This window comes from Stegodyphus dumicola, chromosome 3 (genome assembly GCF_044657685.1).
Source record: "Stegodyphus dumicola isolate Sdum_Otavi_A_Nest chromosome 3, ASM4465768v1".
NCBI classification, from domain to species: domain Eukaryota; kingdom Metazoa; phylum Arthropoda; class Arachnida; order Araneae; family Eresidae; genus Stegodyphus; species Stegodyphus dumicola.
The window spans coordinates 221,084,055-221,100,867 of record NC_140770.1 but is presented as its reverse complement, the minus strand read 5'-3'; the positions used below and the strand labels follow the sequence as shown (position 1 = coordinate 221,100,867).

The window sequence follows — 16,813 nt, the reverse complement described above, 5'->3', positions numbered from 1 at the left end:
CTTCGGATTTCCGCACCCTCCCGTCAGCAGAAATCCGTTTTAGTTTAAATTATTTTTCATTTCCGTGCTTTCCTTCTTTTTCCACTGGCCTTGAGACTTTTTTCCTGGATTGCTATTGAACTGTGGACGTTCGCCGGCTCTTTTTGAATGTTCGGGTTTCCTTGCCACTGATTCGCTTTGCTTCCGTAGCCGTGTGCTTGAGTTTGCTGTAGTCTTGGCGCACCAAATTGGTTTCGCTGTTGATATTGGCGTCTTCTTTCAATGTCCGCCGTTCTTCTACTTTCAAACTGGATTGCTAACTCAAATAACTTTTCCAGTGTAGTCGGATTTCTTAATTCAATAAAGTCTTGCACTTGGGGCAGTAACCTCAGCAAAATCACTTGAATTATCTCAGGATCCGGACGGTTTCCATACAAGAGTTTGAAGACGTGAATTTTTCTTAAAATAAAACTTGAGAGATTTTCGATTCTTTGTTGATATATGCTGAAAAGTTCCGTTTCTAATTTCGCACGATCCCTTACGACAGGGAAGGCTTTTACTAGGGCAGTCTTGAAATTCTCGTAAGTATAGGTGGGACTTCCTGCTTGACCCAAGAGACTTCTGCCTATACATTTGAACCAGTTAAGCGCTTGGCCCCTCAAAGCGCTGGTAGCTAAGGTAACTTTTTGAAACTCGTGCACGGGGTAGAGCATGAAGTGGTCATCCAATTTTTCCAAAAAACTGGTTACCGGTGAGTTTCTATTAAATGTTGCTTCTGGTTTCATCGAAGCGCGCATGGTCTGGATGATGTAACCAAATCCTTCCAGGGCGGCAGCTGGCATTTCTGGATTCTGAGCCGCTTCTGCAGGCAGCACTGGTTCTTCTTGAAACTCGGCCATGGTGATTCTTCTTCGATGGGCGCCACTATCAGGTTCAATGTTCCGTCTTACTTTCTTTGGGAACATGCAAGGACCTGACTCGGAACAGAGAGCTTACTAAAGCTATGTTCAATAACTGTGGGAAGTAGACAGTATACACAAGAAGGGTATACAAAACCCTTTATTTTTTTCTCTTTACAATAATTTCCGTACTTCGGAATACAGAGACCCACTACTTGTGGTCTAAACGTAAGAATATAAAAATATAACTAAACTCTAACTTAGCTTTGAAATAATAAACGTGGAAGATTGGCCTTATATTAACAGGAAGCCGTATGTAGTACAGAGAACTGTTAACACTACAATACGTTTAAAATTATCAAGAGGATTAAACCTCTGGCCTGGAAGGCAACCAGCAACTGAGTAAAACTTCTAAGGTAAGCGGCCTGCTTCGACTAACTCCTTCCTCTCTCTCGCTTGGCAAAAAGCCACAACTTAAGTACTTGGCGTTCGCCAGACAAATTTTGCATAAATAAGTTAACGCTTTAAATTCTGGCCGGAAGTAGAAAATAAGAAGTGATAGTAAAGATTTAAAATAAAATAAACGTTAGTAAAACTTAAGATCCTTACAAGATTATTTCAATAATCTCCGCGTCGGGTTTCTTCCCATACAGCATATCCGTCAGTTTAATTTTTCGCAGAATAAAGTCCGTCAACTCTTCTATATTCCGTTGATAAAAACTATACAGTTCGGCTTCTAGCCTTGCTCGATCTTTCACTATGGGGAAGGCCTTTACTAACGATTTTTTGAAATTTTCAATTGTTTATGTCTGGCCTCCGAATTCCCCTAGGAAAAATTTGCCTATATTCTTCCACCATAGCGCGGCCTGTCCTCTTAGTGCAGATGTGGTGATGGCAACTTTTTGTCTTTCAGGCACAGGGTAGAGCTGGAAGTGATTGTCTAGGCCTTCTAGAAATATCGCCACCGAATTTTTTCCGTCGAAATTGACGTTTGGCTTAATTGACGCTCTCATCGTCTAGACCAGGTATCCAAATCCTTCCAATTGGCTTGCCATTTCTTGTTGTTGTCCAGCAACTTCCATCCAATTTTCGGCCATTTCAGTTCGACAAGTGTTGTGGCGCCAGTGTAATATTGCGCGCTTCCAACCTGCACGCAACAACAGTGGTGACTGCTGAGAACTGGAAAGGAGACCAAAGTCTTGAGAAGGGTTTAAATCCCTTTTTATTCAACTTTAGAAATTACAAATGCGTGCTCTTGACGCTCACAAACTACGCCGACCCGGTGGTAAAATAAAAATAAGAAACTAAGAAAACAATAGTAACAAGGGACTAACTACGAGGCTCTCTAAACGTAACTAACCTCACCGCGTTCTAAAATACCGCTGATAATTCAGCAAACTTCTGAATATTACGTTGAAAGATTAACAAACTGCCGAGGCAAGCACACAGGCCGAAACGCGTGGTTCTTCAATTTCTAACTAGCCACCTCCACGCTCGTGAAACAAGAAAGCACACCTTCGAACTCGTTTCCTTTCTATTTAACTCAGATACTTCCGCTGACAATTTGAATCCTTGCGCGTTCTACTAAAATTTACATACTCTGGCATTGGCAATTCCAGGGGAAAGTAAGGCTTGACACGAAAGATAGTTTAAACTTAGAATAAATGTTAGTTAGTTCACTAACCAGATTATTAATATATATATATTAAAAAGAGGGGAACTAGAAACTGCTTCCTGAGAAAGACCTGTTCTATCTGTATTTGGAGCTCTTTATTTTGAATGGCGGTTGTTGTACCTAACCCTGCAAAATCGATTATTCAGAAAGCCGTAATACCATTTAATGGTTTGGCTTAATAATGCCATGTTTTGGTTCGTGGATCTGAATCTTCTATAGCCCACTTGTTCTTTCTCAAGGGCCTTTATTTCTTTCCCTGATCTTACATTATAATGTATTTTCTCCCTTCTTTCTGCATGCGTTCGTGGTGAAAGATTAGCACACTCGACGCGTATTCAAGTGGTCTAAGTTCGAGTTCCGGCGAGAGCACTGCTCATTGTTCATGTTTCCTGCTTAAAATACCTAATGTCTTTACGTGTGGCGCCCAAACTAAAAGCTGGTGAATGGTAATTCTTCACCATCAGGATTTGGCGATTCCGTCCCCTAAACCCCAGTCGCCTTTAAAAGGGGGGTATATGAGATATTTTCTCCCTCGTTTCTGCATGCTTTCGTGGTGTAACAGTTGTACATTCGACGCGTATTTGATAGAGGCACGAAAACGGGCGAGCACTGCACATTTTTCATGTGTTCTGCTTCACAAATATCTTATATATCAGTACAGTATATTAGGCATATACTAATGTATACCTAATAGTTTCTACTTCAAAAATACCATGTATATAAGCTATTTTCTCCCTCCTTTTTGCGTCCATTCTTGATGTAACGGTAGCACACTCGGAGCATATTCGAGAGGTCCATGTTCGAAAGCCGGCGAGGGCATTACACATTTTTCATGTTTTCTGCTTCAAAAATACCTAATGTCTTTACAGTTCTAGCTAAGAAAATATGTATGTAATTTGATATAAGACTCGAATCTTTTTATGTATTATCTCTTTATCGTTTTATGTATCATAATAATCGTGGATTTACAACATTGAGAAGGTAGAGAAACTATTTCGATCCGTTTCCTTGTGCTGTAGACTGGAAAAGTATCGAAGAAAGCAATTTGAAGCCTCAGAAACAGAAGTGATAATTCTATCTTTATAATGAAAGGGTGGTTTAAAGCCAGTTGCTTGTTTATTATTAATACACGCAATAAAACAACAAGCCTTTTTAAAAATCTTTATGAAAGTTAATAGTTGATATGAAGTCATGGCAAGAGGCTTTTTTCTCTAGAAGAACTGTTTTCTTGAAAATCGCAGCCTGTCTGCTCCAAGAGAAAACATTCTATGGCGGCCATTCCGTTCAGCATGTCATCTGAGCCGGTCACGTTTCTGCTTTACATCCTGCAGATCTGGTGACCAGAAAGTTTTACATTTCTTTACCTTACTCCTTGGAATATTTGTTTTAGCAGGAATGATAATTTTCTCTCGTGTAAATATGTATAAGGGTTTTATATTCAAAGAGAGATCGCTGCTTTTAGGGCCCACAAATTCATTCGAGAGTTGTTTAAATGTTTAATGTTAATCGGGCCTCTTAGTTGTTTAAATGTTAATCGGGCCTCTTAAAGTTTCGAGACATCTTAGGCAGGGAGTGGAAATATATCCATTGAAATAGGGAGTAGGAATGCAAACTCTGCAAAAGCCTGACGATGGCAGGGATCAGTGTCTTTCAAGTATTCTGCGTTTGCAGGAGTACCTAACTAAAATGGTGATCTTATTAAAAATAAATGTGATGTCGTTTTTGAACCGTTTGAATGTAAATAAGTGTGAAGGTCCTTATTATTATATACTATAATAAAAAGAGCTGGAATTAAATAATTCTTCAACTACCTCACTAGCACGGTTCCTTTTGCTATATCCCCAATAAAAGAATTGTGCTTTAAAATTCCCAATGGGGACAGATTTGTTTGATACGTTAAGGAAAGAAAAATCTGGTTAAATTCCAAGATGAGAGCAAAATGAAAAAAAAAAAATATTTAAATGCTTATCAGCTTCCCAGATATTAAGAAGAGCAACCTCGCTTTCGAAATGATCCCTTCCTATATTTTAATGATTTTAGAAGACTGCTGTAAGACTTGATTTAATCAAAAGCAAACTGTCTAACCTTCGATATAATACAGATAGTGTAATCCTTGAATGGGAAACATTTCGTATGAATGGGAAACATTTCGTATGAATGGGAAATATTTCGGCTACAGAATTGGCATCTATGTTTGTATAAACGTCAGTGTCATAATAATAAAGGAAGAAGTTCTTGTCCCTTGGCTTGCGATAAGCCATCAGCATTCCACTGTAAAATCTTTAAAAATTTGCTTTTAGAACTAAATTTCTTACCAGAGCTATAGTTCATTTTGCCGTACAAGACACTGCATGGGGTACACTACGTGGAGATAAATCTACTTCGTACCCCAGAAAATTAAATGCATTTTAAATTAGTTTTGCAAAACCAGTGATTCCGTGCTGCAACAAATACATTTAAAGTTAGTTACGTTTAAACATCCAGTGGAAATAGAATAGTTATTAATTATAATTACAGCTATAAATTTATAATAATTAAACATTATTTTCAGTTTTCTAAATGAAAATTATGGCTATAAAAAGAACTATAATATGCTTTTAGTTTCATGAAATTTGAAGTTAGGTTTTAACTTAGGTTTTAACTTAACGTGAATACTGCAAAGCATTCGACGCTATCTCCTAAGAAAAGGTTTCTAAGAAAAGGGTCCTGGTGTCCGAGTCTTCTGCACAAATCTCCTTAAGTATGAATGTGAGTCACGTCTGGTAAAATCTTTCTAAGTTCATTTCCTTCAAGTTCATGTTACTCAGCGCTTCCTTTCATCCGTTATTTTTCGGTCACATAACTGTCACATAAGTACTCACAATTATTTAAATTTACAGACTGCCTTCATAATCGCTACTTGTAAAAATAACTGTTTGGGCTTCAGTGTTAGATCATTTTTTTTTAAATTCTGCCTTCAGTTTTCTGTTTACTAGATAGAACATTACCCATTCTAATCAATAATATCAATCTCGATGAGACAGCGATATCATGAGATATTTTAAAAGCTTTTGTAATCATGAGATATATCATGAGATATTTTAAAAGCTTTTCCTAAGCTCTCTTTAAAGCCATTTTATAAGAATAAGCGTATAATGTCGGAGCCCAGAAGGGCTATTAGATTCGAAACTGTATTTTGCGTCGGTTCACTATAAATGTACAATTAACTTTTTAAATTGTTGTCACCAAATATTATCACCATGTATTATATTTGAAGAAAATAAATAATGAAGAATCTGCATGAACTTATGTCTGTTTCTTGCAATGTGAAAAAACAGCGGTGTGTAGAACTTTCAAATTTTATATAACGTAGTCCTCCACCCGAACATGGGTACCTGAAAGCCAGAATTTCGAGTTCTTTTTATTATCTATTTAATATTTTGTAAAGCTTTAAAGAATTTTTTATTAACAGACTCAGTAATTTCACAGAGAGCAATGGCAACATTGTACGAAAAAGAATTTTTTTTCGCTACAGTGAGCGAGACTGTATATCGAGAACTTTAAAGATATACTGCATTTAAATAATTTTAATTCAAAGGGACATTACTGCAAAATGGTCTCGAAACGTGTATGTGTGTGTAAATGAAAACAACGCTCCTGCGTGAGTAATATGTAGAGACACTAGGTACTTTTTGGAAGCAGGAGTCATGAAAAATGAGCAACGCCTTCGCCGGGAATTGAACCACTGGCATCTGGAATACGTGCCCAGCGGGCTGACCACTACACTATGAAGGCCTGCTAAGAAGGCGGGAGAAATACGTTATAAATATGAAATCTGAAAGCTTTCAGATTTGTTCGTTCATTTTTTTAAATAAAGTAAATATGGTTTAAGAAACAATATTTCTCAGTTAAGTTTAAAACTTATTTCAGGAAATTTTTACCTTCTCCACATTCTTAAGTTTTTTTTTTTTTTTCGTTCTCGGGTATCTACATAATTACCATTGATTGAAAGTGGACTTTTCTTCTTATACAAAAAGAAACTGTAGTTCATGGTAATTGAACAAGAAAATTTGAAGGGAACTAAAAGTGCTTTTTAACAATCCTCGACCGTCAACTGAAAAGCCGGAGTTTTTGCAGGAAAATCTTTCTTTTGCCTAATCTAACAACACCCCTGGCTAAAAGAAGCTTATTTTCAAGAGCTACGAAATTTCCTTAAATAATGTACCTTCCAGATTGCTTTCCAGACTGATTGATTGATTGATTGATCGGTGGGCGGCAAACTTCCATTCTGCTACTGTTACCGAGCTAAAACACGAGATGTTAAAGAACAGAGTAGAAAGAAGGCGAACTGAGAGCAGAGGAACATTTTGTACTTTACTTGGTGTGACAGATTTGTTACGTTCAGTTTGAAAAAGACCCAACAGATCTGGACTACGTAATGAAAGGTCTCGCGTTACTTAAATCCTGTAAAACTAAGCATTTCGCATTTGCTATTGTAGCATTTGTCACGAAAAAAAACTTGCTGTTAAAAGAAAAAAATTAGACCACTTTCTTGATTAATTCGTTTAAAGATTACAGTTTTAAAAGAAAGAAAGTATTTAATATTCCAACTTATCCCTTGAAGTATTATTAAATCCTATGCAGAGAAATCGGAAACTTAAATTGAGTTCAAGTAGCTTTTTCTTAAAACATTTCCACAGCCCTTATGTCCGCATGATTTGTTTTAATGTGAATATCTGCATACTGTGTATATAAGTATTCCTTTAACTTGCCAGGCGAAATTTTTTTTAATAATAAATGGGAGATTGTACTTTTATATTCGACTATTACAAGATTCGAATTTATTTTCTGAATACAGTTAATATCTTAACGTATAGCACATCTTTAAAAAGAAAGCTATTTCTTGTCAAGAAAACCTGACTAATGCCATTTGCAAAAGTTATCTTCCGTGCTTAGAAGAATAACACGCGTAAGCGAGAGGGAGGGAAACATCGCATTCGACATCTAAAAGTGGGAAAGAAAACAGTCCCGTAAAAGTAACTCTTTTGAATAGCTGTTCTCTGCTAGCAAAATTAATTGTTGAAAATAATGCCCAAAGATGTCGAAAATTAAAAATTGTTGAGAAATTCTGAGGAACATTTTATGTAAATCTAATGTTCTTCCTTTTAAGCAGCATGTTGTCTTGAACTATAAGCGCCGTTTTAATTCATAAAGCATGAAAATAATTGTGGTTGAAAGACAAGAAAAAGTCTCCTGATACTGTGGATATATAAAGCAGTAAAAACTTCTTTGGATAATACTAGTAAACTGAAATCTGTATATTTTCAAACACGCAATATAAAGTCGATTCCGGTTAATCGGACCACATCGGGAAGCGATCCTTTTGGTCCTAATAAACCGGCTGGTCCGATTACACGAACATGTCCTATGTTGTAAGACAGGGCGTGCTATATGTAGCAAACAGTAAATGTACATGCAAATCATGTACTAAAATATAACTATGACATTTATTGTGCGGTACACATGTATGGCGAACATACATGTTACATACAAGAACTACAGTCGAACTTTTTTCATTGAGAAAAAATTAATTTAGAAACAAATTCTAAGAAACGATCTCGATGATACTCAGCATGCGAAGCACAATAAAAAAAGTTCTTACCAAATTCCATCCAGCATTTGAGGAACTTATCCAATGTGATATGACGCGTTCTCTTCACGGATTGCGCGTGAGCGAAATCGCCACAAACATCTCACGCAGCAGTGAGACTGCCTTCATTTCTCTTCTGCATGAAATACTGACGAAAAGTTTCAATGCATTTCCTCGCATTCTGTGCTGTCACTTGCATCAACTTATTAGCGGCAACATCATCATCACTTTCTTGGTCTTCCAATGCTGTTGTATGTTTTGCTGCAACTCGAGAACGATTGCAGCATCGTAATCTTCATTTTCATCGTAGCATTGAAGTTTGGTGTCGATGGATAAAGTTTCTTTGCAATTTTGTACTTGTTGAAGTTCCACATGTCCGTCATTATTTTCACTTTCAATGAGCACCTTTGACCTTTGCACTGGCTTTTGAGGATGACGTCAGCATGCTTCAAAGATGTGATTAAACAACCTTGCACGATTAAAGGGCCTTCAAACTTTTGATGATGCCCATGTTCATTGGCTGGACAAAAGCTGTGGTCCTGGGTAATAGAAATTCCAGTTGGATGTTCTTCAAGCAATCTAAATAAGGATGTGCTGCACAATTGTCAAGCAGCACTTTTCTCGAGTGGCATTGTAGCTTTCTGTCCCAATCCTTCAGCCATTCTTTAAAAAGCTCAGAGGTCATCCACGCATTTCTGTTCGCACGATACACAACTGGTAAACTGTCCATCCTTAGTTCTTTAAAACAGCGAGACTTAGTGCTTTTTGCTATAACCAACAGTTTCCTCTTATACGTTCCTGACATGCTTGAGCAGCGCATGACAGTTATGCGATCCATCGCTTTTTTGGAGGCATAGAGTGCAACATGTTTGTAACGTAACGAGCCGTCCGATGACACGATAATATAGCCCAGTTTCATCAGCATTATATGACATCTCCTGAAACATTTTCTAGAATCTCGGGCAGTTTTGTTGATTTCTAATCTTTAGTATCTGCACTATCAGCACTTTCTTTCTCACCATGTACTTTCTTGAATTTTATGTCATGTCTAGATTTCCATCGAGACAACCAACGGTCTTTAGCTTTAAAGTCATCGTTGCCTAGCTTTTTAGCGAGTTCTTCTGATTTGCATTTTAACATTGGGCCGCTCACTCGCACAGCTTGTCCAGTAACAATGGCAAACCTTTCATTAAGGGCCTCATCGGCGTCTGGATCCTTGCTTTCACGCTTCCGTTTTTTTGGAAATTCCTCCTCGTTTTTCACATTCTGCCCATTCTTCTCGCAGCTCATTCTCTTGCGTTTTCAAGCGCGAAATTGTAGTCTTCGCCAATCCGGTAATTTCCACCAACGACCCTGACTAGTGTTTCGTGATTGTTGCTTGATCTTATCCAGGAAACCAGCTAACGGCAAGTCCTGTCGTGCCATTTTGGTACGGAAGACAAGACACGCACACAGTTCACTGACTAAAGTGGTCTGAAGAATCCTTGGTGTTTTTTGGTCAAATATGTTGAGGTCAAGAGGGAGATAAAATGCTCGCTATTCAAACATTTGGCCCTAATATCATCCCAAAAGGATGGTGAAATGATAGCTTTCTCGTGTAAACTTTAATCATGATTGACAGGCGAGAATTCCTTTAAAATCGAGCCGGACACTCTATTGTTCATTTCCTCGAAAATTGGAGACGCAGTGGCACCGATAACCCCGATGGCAACTACTGGTGGCTCTGTTATAAGAAAGGTGAAAGAAAATGGTGCGCGTGTTCACCTCCCATTGGTTTTGCTCTTGTCATGCACTTTAAGGAATTTCTGACCTTTGATAAAACATTCTCCTGGGAGCTCAGCTACAGATCCTCCCATATGTCGCAGACCACCTGTACATACGCTGTACGCGGCCTACTTGTGGCTTCTGTTTCTTATTCGCTGTCATGTTTTTTGGTCTTATTAAACGGAATTTTGGGCCAAATAAGCGAATAATATTAGGCTTATGTACATAGGATTTGTTTCGAAGCGAATATTATTAGACCTGGTCCGATTATACGGTGGTCCAACTTACCGGATTCGACTGTATACGTAAATATATATAAAATAGTTCGACCGTCTGAAACGCAACTCTGGCTGGCATTCTGCCAAAACACATAGACTCGTCCAAAAGAGGCACTATTACTTGCTGCGAGGTGAAAGGTCACGTGAAAGTCTTCTCTTCTCCGGAAAGAGAGAATTCATATGCTGGAATGAAAGCCCCCATTCTTCTACCCTGTTTTGAGAATAATTCGACCCGAATAGAGCATGCGTGTTTGCGCTCATGGCCGCGGATGGGGAGGTCGAACGATATCTACTTTTCTAATAATAAATTAACAACAGCCCTTTAACTCCTCTTTCATCTCCACTTTTCATTCTAAAAATAGAAGAGTAATATCTTTTCTAATATAATCTTAGCTTCTTGAAAAGTGATTCTTCATGTGATCTCAGTTGTGCGGTTACTCCCGGAATGCCTTACTTTATAGACTGTTAATTTTTCAAGAGTATGTAATCTCGTTTAAAACTGGTAATGATGTCAGGATTATTAGCAGCTTGCAGAAATGAGGAAAATTCTGTGGGACAAACTATATCCGATCAACTGAAACTTAACCATTTCAGTATGAACAATCTAATTATATACTACAAGAAGAAATGTTCATAACTTTCTTGAAAATTTGTAGTTAAATTCTCAATATTCCACAAATTTCATCAGTCACCAAGATTATATTTATCGGTAACGCACAGCGAGAAATCCTTACAGCGCATAAATTAGTCTTTTTTTTTCCTTTTCCTTTTATTTGCTTTTCCTTATAAATGAAAGTGGTAAATTCTCTGAACCTTTCATGTTAATACTAAATAATACTGAAATCTTTCCATGAGCTCTTGTCCCATTCCTGCACGCATCACCTGTAAAGGCAAAAGTTTTGTATGTTAAAACTGTAAAAATAAAAATATCTCACCTGCATTGAAAAGATTTTTCATCGAATTAAGAAGACTTTAACTTTTCTTTCCGTCTTACTTGAGCTAATTTAACGCGGAAAGGTTAGGAGTACCGTTCATGCCGCCGACGGTGACACTACTTGTAGTGCTCACTGGAGTCACAATTTCCATCACGACTCGAGGAAATGATGCCAGAATGTTGTTAGTTTTCTAGTTAGTGTGTGGGGCTAATACCTGCTTACTTAGGGTAAATATTAGATGGCCCCCTCACTTCTTCATAACATAACATAACGCAACTTTTCTTTTCTGTTGATGCGGGTAGACGTATTTGTTACTTCTTCGTTCACTTCGCAAACTTTCAAGCAATTCAGATCTTTCGCAACTTGACAATTTTTGCAAACAGCTATCCTTAAAGTCTCTCAAAAGCTGAAAAAAATTCATCCTTTTTCTTTTAGAATTTATGAGGTTTTACTTGATTTGGAAAATTTACATCAGATATGAAGTAAATTATTGCTATGTCTGAAGTAACATACAAGTCATGAAAGGGTTTAAATAACCTTTCTATTTAAACAAATTTAGAATATAAATGCAGTGTCTTAGCTAATAATATCAGTCACAACTTGTGGTAATGAACTAAACAGACAGTCAATTTCAAATTAAACGCGGAACAGTAGTCAAAAACTGCATAATTAAATTTTATTCTAATCTGTCTCCGTAATTCTAACGGGAGCGTCAAAGTCAAGTGTCAACCGCAACATAACGCAAAGCCGGATATTTACAACTATCAGAGCTGGCAGAGACTAAATGTAGCGGGCACGCGCAGGTCAGAAACACTCTTTATGTTAATCCGAAAACCTCTGTTCAAAAATAACTTAACTATACAGACTCAAATCTATCTCTAGGATAATATGTAAACACAATAAACAGCTCATTTATTACAACTTTATCCACATCCTCAAAGCATGTTGTTAACTTCGATTCTAAAGGAAAATTCATGTTGCCATTTTTAACATATCAGTGGTTCAAAAGCTTTGTAAATTTCAGTACGCTATCTATTCTGAAGCATTTTATCCTACATCGCATGCCTTTCGACTTTCGAACGCAAATGATTAAAATACAGGACTTGATTTGCTGATAAGACAGAATAAGTAATTTCAGTTTGAACATTAGAGGGGAAACTGACATTACTTTTATGAGATATTTACTGGGATTAGTGAGATTTTGTAATAACGGAAATCCAAGCGGTGGGTTTCGTAAGAACACAAGCCAAGTATCTGTATTTTCTCTTGCTTTCGATATGGAAAAAATTCTTTTTTCTACGCGAAACAACAAGTGGCTGATGACACTGGAGCATTAACTTTTCGATCCATGTTCAAATGATTATCAACAGGTTAGCTACATGAGAATTTGCAGATTTCCTTATGTTTAACTTGATTACGAGCCAACTTAAAAAGCCTTCCACGAAGGCGGAGCCCTCGTGTTCTTTTCCATAATAAATTAACAAATAAATTTGTTAATTAATTACATTATTTAAAATAAAAATTTATTTGTTAATTTGTTATTATTATTAATTTATTTACTAATTATTTGTAATAAGCATTTGAAAATTTACAATAAACCTCATTTTATTATAAATTTACAATAAACCTCATATTATTATTACAATAAACCTCACTGATAACTCATTTTTATTTAGTTTTGTCTAGTACGCGAAAACAGCTAGCGGGGGGCGAAGTCAGCTTCGAAAAAAAAAAAATTAAAATTAAAATTTAAAAAAAAAAAAAAAAAAAAAAAAAAAAAAAAAAAAAACGTTTCAACCTTTTTTACTACATCTCTTCTGAAATACATTTACGTAACATTGTCTACTTCTGATTACGTCTGCTCTTATTTTCAATCTGCTTTGAAAAGATTGCTATTTCAGCCAGCAGATGTACGATTTAAATCTTTGAGACATTTATAAATTGAAATATAAATAGAGATTTAAAAATCGGTGAAGAAGTGATTTAAAATCTGATTCAAATGAAGAACAAAATAAGGAAACCATTGACAATAATTTCGATAATGATGAAGTTTCAAATTATTTTGTGGAAAGAGATTGAACAATCATATAGGCAAAAGTATTTCTAATAGTGAAACTCAAAGTTCATAAAATTGACATTCGCTTGCCTGATGTGAGTTCACTGAAATTTTAGTACAATCTATCTATCTCATCAAAGTTTGCAACTAAGAGTTTCTGTTAATTGCTATTAATAATACTGGAATACATTTTTATCTGGCTCAATGTATTTATCTCAGTCTTATTCAACTGGCTCAGTATATTATTTTAACCCTTAAATGCATGAATGTTTTTAATTTATGCCAAAAATACATTATAATTGATATCAAATAAAATAAGAAAAATATTAAAAAAATCTAAAGTTTTTATTCACGTTTTTGAAAAAAATATTATTGTTCCCCAATGGCTACATTATGCAAAAACATATGATACGCAACTGTGTAATAACAATTTTTTGTAATAACACATACCTTATAAACTTGTTCAAACAATCTTAAAATTTTTAATACATCAAAAATAACAACAAACACAAAGCCAAAATTCGTAAACACAAATGATATCCACACCTTACACATCAACTCACGATAATGACCATTACACCGTTGGTGTTACACTGAAACTTTCAAAAACGTATGCATAAACACTATGCATCCAATTGGTTACACTATGCAGTAAGCTAAAATTTTGCTTTGATTTTATTTACATGACTAAATATGAGTATGTTACCAAATAGCAACTACATGCACTTAAGTGTTAAAAGTTTTGATTTGTAAGGCCTGATTTTAAGAGTAACCTGTTTAAATAAAATACATTTATTATTTTATTTGATTAATAAATAATGTTCATTCATTAACTACAGAAATATTCTTCTAAACGCTGATAAATTTTCTTACAGTTGTTTAAAAGATATAGAACTTTACGTATAGATATTTAAAGCACTAAAATGAAACTATGCATTATTACAATCATTTTATTACAGAAATAAATGGTTATATGGGAAATATTAAACGGAAGAAATCATAAAACACATTTTTATTACGGATGTAATGGACGAAACATTGTTGCTTCAACTTATGTCCAATTTTAAGCGCTTGTACGTACTATTATTTCTTATAATAAAATATCAGTAACGTTTAGCTTAGGAGCACAACCTTCCAAATGTTTTGAAATTACTCATGTTTAGAACTATTATTTTTTCTCTAGTTACAATATAAGCCATATACTTATTTTTTCAGCTCTATGTCAAAGGAATTACAATTTCAAGATATTTAAGTGCAGCAATATTTTCTGTGCAATATTTATGAGGGAGAGGAATTACAAAGATTACGTTTCATCTAAATGACCGCCATAACAATAAACTGAAGTATATTAAAGGACCTCTTTCGTTCCCCTGATAAGCTAATTTTTCAACTTGTTCTTTAATTTTGCATATCAATGTAATTAGAAATGGAAAAGTAATTTCAGGTAACCACAGCAAACACCAGGGGGGTATAGATGTCGAAGTGTTATTCTAAATAGTAATTATTAACAGAATATGTTACTATGGAGAACTTTCGTGGAAACTTTTTCTTCTCTGAATAAATGGACTATTTTCACTTTTAATGGTGGGATTGAGGAAGTTCGGCAGAGCTGCTTAAAATATTTTCAATACGTAGAACCGTTTTCAAAGATGAAACTGTAATATTTATTTAGGGAATATATCTCTACTTAGGTTGTATCACGATCTTGGTTTATTTATGCAGAGAACTGATTTTTAAATCACATGAATTGATGAAATGTAGTCTGTCCATTTAATTATTAAGAGAAAAATATTTAAAATGATTGAATAACTAACAGATATTACACACATAAACAGCTTTTAACTTCGCGCAGTCACGTGTTTGCGAGCCAGATTCCCATAGAAATTCCCCACGAACTCATCCCCCCTTGAGTGCTTTCTTATAATAAAATAAAGAAAACCATACCAAACCTGTTCAGTCACCGTACCCCACATTCAACATTACAAGCATCTTAACTAAATTTATCCCTTGATGTTCAGGGAAAACATTTCTTCATAAAATTTAAAAAATGCACATCTTCATGGTATAACTCACGATATCATAGTCCATTGACAATACATTGCTAATACATTTTTAATCATTTGCTTGTTCTTATGTTCGGTTTCTTAGCTGAGTTTAGATTTTTACTACCAGATTTCTTAGCTTTTATTTTATTTCATTTTGATTTTGATTCTTGGTGTCTAGGATTTCTGACATCTGAATTATAGATTTTGCTGAAACCTTGACTCAGGTCATTCTTACATGGGGAATATATAGCCCTGCTGATGTTTGGCCACTATTGCTGTTTCTTTTTCTTTATAACTGTTACTGGAGATGTGTCATATGAACTCACTTGCATGAATGTTTCTGGAAGACGTACATTAGGAATGAGGGATAATGAAAAGTATAAAGAAATATGTCAGTGTCTTGAAGGTATTTGTGCTACAAAATTTTCCTGCTTCAGTCTCGTGTCCTATACATTTCTAATCCGGAAACGATGTATTCAAGTAGCTTAAAGGCATTCACAGCGATTTCTTCTGTGTATATTCGGAGTAAGCTCTTTCAAATACTCCCATACAAACGAGGTTACGGAGTGTAACAGCTTTAAATATTATTAAAATCTTATAGTTTAAATAATCTAAATAGATGAACATTAAGGTATTTGTGAATGGCAATATTTGAAACCAGACTCGAGTGCCACGTGCGACTCTCGCACGAAGAATGTAATTTATTTTTAAATGTTAGAATTCTTTTTTCTTCTTGTTTTGTATGTTCCCATTTTGAGTGCTAAATAAAGTTTTTTCTGTGTTCCATCATTTAACGGAGTTGCTTCATATTGCCAAAGAAGTAAGTCATAATTATTTTGCAGGCACCGACCAAGATCGAATAATCGTGCGTATTTATATTTTATTAGTTCATCACTGAACATAATATTAGTGATACCAGATTTTTACTTCCTGTTAATATTTAATTGCTTTATTTTATTAGTTCATCACTGAACGCAATATTAGCGATAGCAGATTATTACTTTCCGTTAATATTGAATTGCTTTATGTTATTAATTCATCACTGAACGCAATATTAGCGATACCAGATTATTACTTCCTGTTAATATTGGATTGTCTTATTTTATTACAGTTTTGGATATTATTTTTAATATTCATTTTAGTTGTCCAGACAGTAGATATATATATTGCTCTATGTTGTTATTCTTATTTTAGTCACAATTAATGTGGTAGAGAAAATTAACTTCATATAATTTAAATATTTCATTTTTGAGGTATACGTATTTAACAGAGTGCATTTAATTCCGTGATTTCTGACTGCATTAATTAATTAAAGTAATTGAAATGAGCTATTTTGAAGAACTATAAAGAACACAGTGTTCGTTAATTTTAAACATAGAAACTTACTTAGAAGGTCTTACTTAGAAAGAGCTCGTAAGGAAGATTTGCAAAATCTTAAAAAATGACAGAATTTATGTTGCACGCAATGTTAGTGAGCTCTTATTCTAAAAGATATGTTCATACATAAATTTATTTTTGGTTAATTTACGATACCTTGTATATAACAAAAGTTG

At 35.1% G+C, this 16,813-nt stretch overlaps 1 protein-coding gene across 1 annotated transcript in view; it reads left to right on the top strand.

The window, feature by feature from the left end:
* The window catches only part of LOC118189870 (neural cell adhesion molecule 2-like), a 616,409-nt gene that overhangs the window by 209,519 nt on the left and 390,077 nt on the right, over positions 1-16,813 (top strand). The window lies entirely within an intron of this gene.